Source organism: Poecilia reticulata, linkage group LG11 (assembly GCF_000633615.1).
Source record: "Poecilia reticulata strain Guanapo linkage group LG11, Guppy_female_1.0+MT, whole genome shotgun sequence".
Taxonomy (NCBI): Eukaryota; Metazoa; Chordata; class Actinopteri; order Cyprinodontiformes; family Poeciliidae; genus Poecilia; species Poecilia reticulata.
The window spans coordinates 3,887,106-3,893,555 of NC_024341.1; positions in this window are offsets into that span (position 1 = coordinate 3,887,106).

Here is a 6,450-nt window from a genome sequence, read left to right on the forward strand (position 1 = left end):
TAATCACCTCAAATATCATTTCACACGAGGAACTTCAATCCCCTCCAGAGCAGCGTCGGAAGACAAAGGCACATCAAGAGAGCAGCTGGCAGCATCATGCGCTAGGACTTCTCAGAGAGATGGCTGTTTCCGCGTGAACCGGCTAAATGAGGAAAGATGAAAAGAATCAGGATTTATTACCGTTAAATCACGTCGAGTTTGTCCGCTTCCATCAAGGCAGCGCCGCGCGTCCTGCCTTTGATTCGCCAGGCGCTCTTGCATGCAGAACGCTTCCTTTGAGCCGCGGTTGTGATATGACCAAGTGATCCCTCTTGATGGAACAGATCAAAGACTCAATTTTCTGCTTGTCTGATGTTTCTGTGTCAAAAAGTGTTTGCTAGGCAGCTCTGCTCCAGCATTCTTGGAGGATGACCACCCACCGGAATAACTATGTGTCCAGATCCTCGCTTACTGCAGAACTCTGGGTGTCTTCCTAATGGGGTGTGTTTTACTCCTTCATAGGAACCACAGAAAATTTTAAGTAGCGCTTCCTTTTTTGTTGTTCTGCTTGAGATTGCTCTGTTATTGAGTTTTACACTCACAGAAGGTAAGATTTATAGGGAACTGGTGGAGGAAGTGACATTTCTAAAATGGCTCCGGTTTATCGAGAAAACTAGTTTTTATGGAGTCTGGACAAGTTAGAAAAATTGGACAAAGAAAAATATTCAAAGATCCCTTGCTTTTTATTCTCCAACTCTGAAAAACCTAAATAGCAGATGAGAGTTTTGCAAAGCGTTAACAGTCAAGTTGTAAAGTGAGGATTTTTCTGGGGAGAAAAGCAGTCTTTTATAAATGTACTAAAGTTAACTTTTCGATTTTTCCATCTATTCAGACTATGTGGCTTCATCAGAAGATGACTTAAGCTTAAAAGTTCTATAACCACGTTTAATGTGTTTTGAACAACTTTAAGGCATCCCAAACCGATGTTGTACTCGACGTCTTCCAAACATTCTAACTTGGCCCCTCCTCCTCTAAAAGCTGCTTTAATGCACCGTCGCATCTTCAGGACTCGCAGCGTGAGTCTCGCTGCTTCAGTGGGATTGAACATCGCAGGAAAGTGACATAAGTAAGAACTTCTATTTTTTCTCCCCCCAACTGATTCACAGCATTTACATTTTGGAGAACACACGCGTTCCTCTGCGCACTTCCACACAAACCCTGTTTTCTGGTAATTGACAGTTAGAGGAAACAACTAGAAAGACAGAGAGACAGTTGAGTGACGGGTAGATGGAAAGACTGGGGTGAAAAACAATGCAAATTGCTGATACTCACTGTGAATGCTCTTTAGACCTTTTAAGATTTGTACTAATTTGTGTTAAATTAAATTACCTTTTTGGGTTTGAGTGCAATATTTGAGTAAATTACACCATGAATTGATCATTGCTAATCTAATCTAAACCACTTTGTAGGCTTGACCCGGACTTTGTCGGGATACACCCAGCTCTTGACACGACATCAATACTACTACTTCTATTTGGTATTGGCCGTGTGTGCAGCACACTGACATGATTTGATGTTGTTGAGCCTCCAAATGCAGAGAAGAGGGCCGTTTGAGGATGGTGAAATAATATAAAAAACAGAATGAGCCAAGGAAACCAACTTAAAGACAATAGGAGGAGCTAACATTAAATGACTGAACCCAATGAGTAATATTGGGTCCTGATTACTGGATGCAACACAGGTGAGTAAAAGAGTTGAATGAAAAGAGGTGCACAAGAGCAGAAAACTGAGTCACCGAGGTAAATTTAAGAGTGCATTCACACCAGCCTTCCTTAGTTTGCTTTAATCAAATTCTACTTTGTTTGCCTAGAAACTCCGGTTTGTTTGAGGAGGTGTAATCAAATTCTGATCCGGACCAAAAAAAGTGAACCCTGGTCCACCTACAAACCTCAGCCTCGGTTTGGTTGAAAGGAACTGTGGTGCGTTTTGAACACATATGTGAACACCAAGCTGTCTGGAGACCGCTCTAAAAGCGGGAAGCGGATAAAATGGACAACAGCAGCCACAAGACTGGGAATCAGATTCAGAGCTGTATTTATTGCTTAAGGACATAGCAAGGTTTTAGACACAAACTACCTGAACCAAAGTTTTTAATCTTGTTCATTGTTACTTTTCCATGAAGATGTTTGCATAGGCTGGTGCAGACCTCTTTCCCCATGGCAGTTCCTTTAACCTGGAAAATTACATCCCATTGAATGGGAAATGAAGTTGAATGATTTCCTTATGTGGTCTCCCTCCATCCGGATTCTTCCAAAAGACGTTCCGGACCTCATTTGTAGTTTCTTCAGTAGCGATATTTGTGTGTAAGCTGTCAGATATTGATGGTGAATTTGGATGTTTTTCATTATCTCAATAAAATGACATGCATCTTTGATGTAACTGGTGTTTTTTAAGAAAATGGATTTAAATAAAAATCAATAAACTGAGCTGTCCAATACATCTCGGTGCAGCAATCTGAGACGATGGGCGTACCCGGGGGGATTTTTAAGAGGTACTCTCCATTTAACTGGTTCTTTCTGTATCTTTGGTAAAACGCAAAATAACCAGGGACTGGGTTCCAATGGTCGTAATAAATATGCCTTTTGTTTAACCAAAATAAAATTATTCTCATGCAAACTGTTGATTGTTTTAGGTAGATAGGCTTGGAAGGTTTCAAATAATAATTTTAGTCAGATAATTGTCTGTTACATTCCCTCAAATATTGCTGCTTGTCCAGAATGACAATTGTGCTCCCTTTGTCTGACCAAATAACAATTTGGTCATTCTCAATTAATTTGTTTAATGCTGAACATTCAGCTTCACTCAGGTTTGGTTCCAATTGATCTATTTTGAAATTGTGATAAAAAAAAATCAAGATGTTTCCTGATTAGAATTTTGGTTTTGGGAGGAAATTCTCACATGTTGGGAGTCCAGATAGTGAAACCCTGAGGTTTCCTGCTAGGATCAGCTTTAAAACAAGAGAGCCAATTTCATCCCCCTATATTAGTCTTAAAGGTCATGCCTGCTTTCCAGTTTTGCCCACTTGTCGGTGTTGGTAGGGACAAAGGTCAACCCCTTATTTAACAAGCTCAACTGAGCTGCAAAGCAGGTAAAACGAGCAGACAGATAAGCACTGTCTGACCCTCCTCCCATTATTTCTGGCTTATGGAGATATTTATTTTTTGCCAGGCTGTGCCAGTGGGCCAGGGTGGCAGCAGCTGTGGAGGAGGTCCAGTGGATCCCGTCTCGCTCGGTCTCAAAGCCTTCAATAAGGGCAGGAATAAATGAAACTGTTCAGATGCACTTTTCCCTCTGGCAGCTGTTGTTTATCCCAAAAGAGAGGATGAGCTTCTCCACCAGTCACCTGATGTGAGGCTTTCTGAGCAGGGTCTCAGGATGCTTCCATTTGGCCCCGGGGTTCCCATCGATCTGGAGGTCAGTGTCAAACAGATCCCTACTTGCATCCATGTCACCTACTGATTCTTGTCGTTCCTGGTGGTGGAGTTTTTCTCTGCGCTTCTTTGGAGACTCGGCGAGTGGAGTGTCGAGAAGAAGGCGAGGTTCGGCTGATCCCCCAGCTGCCTCATCCTGGGTTTCGTCCCCCTGTGGAGACCAGCCAGTAGGCATAGGATCGGTCATAGTGACCACCATGACTAAAGAGACGCAGGGCGAGCTACTGGGGGTTCAGGTTAAGGTGTGGCACTTCAGCTGGACTGGGCAGGTGCAGTCCGGTGTCCTCTCCTGCCCCAGTCCCAACTGCCCCCAGCCCAGTCTGTGTGGCAAAACTAGTCTCAGCCACCACTTGTCCCCTTTGTTCCCCACTTTGGAAGCGCTGCCAGACCTGTAGCAAACATCAACAAATCTTTCCACAGACACGGTCGTCACTTTCCCTGAAAAAAAAAGAAGGTAAACATTGCATTTGTTGGGCTCTGTACTAAAGACAATTCATTTCTGTTCTCGTTTCCTTTCATTAAAAATACTTTAAAAAAATATTTCAGTGCATTTTTGAACAATAAAACAATCTGTCCATACAAGCCCTCAGAGTCAAGGAGATAATCTGTCAAAAAGTTTTGTTGTCATCATTCTCTTCTTTGGTGTAAAAAGCAAAGTTTTGATGGCTACAACACACTCTAACAGCAAACTATTTCATTATCAACTCTTCGCTGCCAGCAGAAGCTAGAACCGCCTCGATTGGTGTGAAAATTAGACGGTACATGTCACCTTGTTCAAGCTCCGTTCATTTAGTTTGTCAGACGATATCAGTCCTACTTTGTTGGCTCTTGAATTCCACTAAAAGCCCGAAACAACACACCCTCCAAACTGCTGCTAAATGTGGAACAGCGGGATCCTTTTTGTACCGAGCCAAACGCGCCGCAGCTGATGCGGGTTTAGACTTTGACGACGCTGTAGGCAATGCGCCTACTCTAGTTCATCAGTACCGCTGGGTTGATGTGTGGTTTTAGTGTCACGCAAATTCAAAAAAAAAAAAAAAACTTCTTTCATAAATGTAAGCTGTTAGTCCTTAAAAAAAGAAAAAGTTGCACACCAACTTTTCTGAGCTCCAAGATTGATCATGCTCGTTTAGATCTCGGTCTGAAAATGACTTCGGCACGACTTCTGTTGTTTTTTTTTTTGTTGTTGTTTTTGCCAGTTAGTCGCTTTGATTCCTTGCACTCTGACAAAAAGCTTGTGAAGAATGCTGATGGGCTTCTACACTTCAGCTTGATTTCCTCAGTTTGTGTTAACTCCCATTTCTTAATGCACATGGTGGAAATCCTGAAAGCCTGTTCCTGTTTGTTTTCCGCTCTAAATAACACATCGCAACGGGAAAAACAAAAACGCACCATTCTTGACAACCCCCGCTCTGAGCTGTTTGGGGACCGACATGTGTGACCTTGAGTGTTTCTTCAAATTTGTGCTGTAAAGCTTAGTGTTCTGGGTAGAGATTTAACCACAATTACCTAATGAATTTGATCAAAAAGAAAGGAAAAGGCATTTTTGTTATTGAAGTATATATGATTTGTATGTGTGTGTGTTGCTGGTAGTCCCACCAGATGTATAACTTCAGCGTGATTTAAAGATGTCTGCTGAGCCTGTCTGGGCTCCGTAATAAAGAAGAAGCTTAATAAAAAAACAAACTTGTGTCCACAACTTGTGTAAGTTGTACCCATAACTTGTTTAATTCATAGCCACATCTTAGTGGGAACGACTTGTTTACTTGTTTAATTTGTGGCCATGTCTCAAACTCGCAGAATGACATGTTTAATCTGTGGTCACTACCTTCCGTCTTCAGACCATGACTTTAGAACTTGCAAAAACAACTTGTTTTATTTGTGGCCATGTCTTGTTATAATTAAGTTGTTCCCACAAAATTAATAAGTAAGTCATCAAGGCTACGAATTAAACAAGTTGTTCTCATGAGTTATTAAGTTGCGGCTATGACTTAATAATTACAGATCTCTTCCATTTTTGTTTTTTGTCTCAATATTTTGTATTAAGTAAAAAAACGACTGAGCTAGTCGTTGATATATATAACGACTAGCTGAGTAAATACAAAAATTAGTTTTCAATTTATATACAGAGAACCCCTGCATATTTGTGGATTTTTTTTTCTGAGAGCATATCTATAACATTCAAAAGGAAATGCAAAGGTGGCTTTACACTCTATTGACTGGTGTTTGCAATGCAGTCAATGCAGAAATAATATTCCTTTTCCTTGTTGCCGATTGGCTGTATCCCTTAATTTGGAGCTAAGGGAAACCATGGATGTTCATTTCTGAGGTAGGGCTAAGACGGAATGCATATCAAGGTGTAATGGGTGCTTGAACTATTAAAATATGCAGTCATAAGCGTTTTCTGAAGGAGTAGTCGCAGATTTTAGCTATGGCGGTTGGGGTTGCTAACCCCAGCGAATACCAGTTGGTCCGCAATACTCTTGCTCACGTTTTCCATAATTTCTGGACCTCTTCAGATTGTGTAAGAAGAACTCTGTTTTCCTTTCACATCAGCAGACTGCAGCAATATTCTAAACTCAATGTTTGGACTTTTTACTGCGTATCTATTCAGAAACTAAAAGCCCTTCTTTCCTCTTTTCAAACGACACCGACACGAGTTGCCCGCATCTCTCTGAATATAAATACCCCCGTCTCCCTTCCAGCCCCGTCTCGGACGGACGATTAACTGTCAGTGGCGGCAGGTTTTTCCTGTCATGAACTGGAGCTCGAAATATCCATTACCTGTGTCCTCTTCAACCTTTGAGGGACAGAGGCCCATGTTGCTGTGTGAGAGGACATGGCTCCGGCACCAGGCGGCCCATCCTTCTTTGTCTCCGCGTGGCCTGCTGGGGCCTCTTAGGTGACAGCGTCACTCGAGCTGAGGTGGAGGGCTTCCTCCTGCTGGCTGCTTGGCCGCCTGCCCGCCCCCTCAAAGACC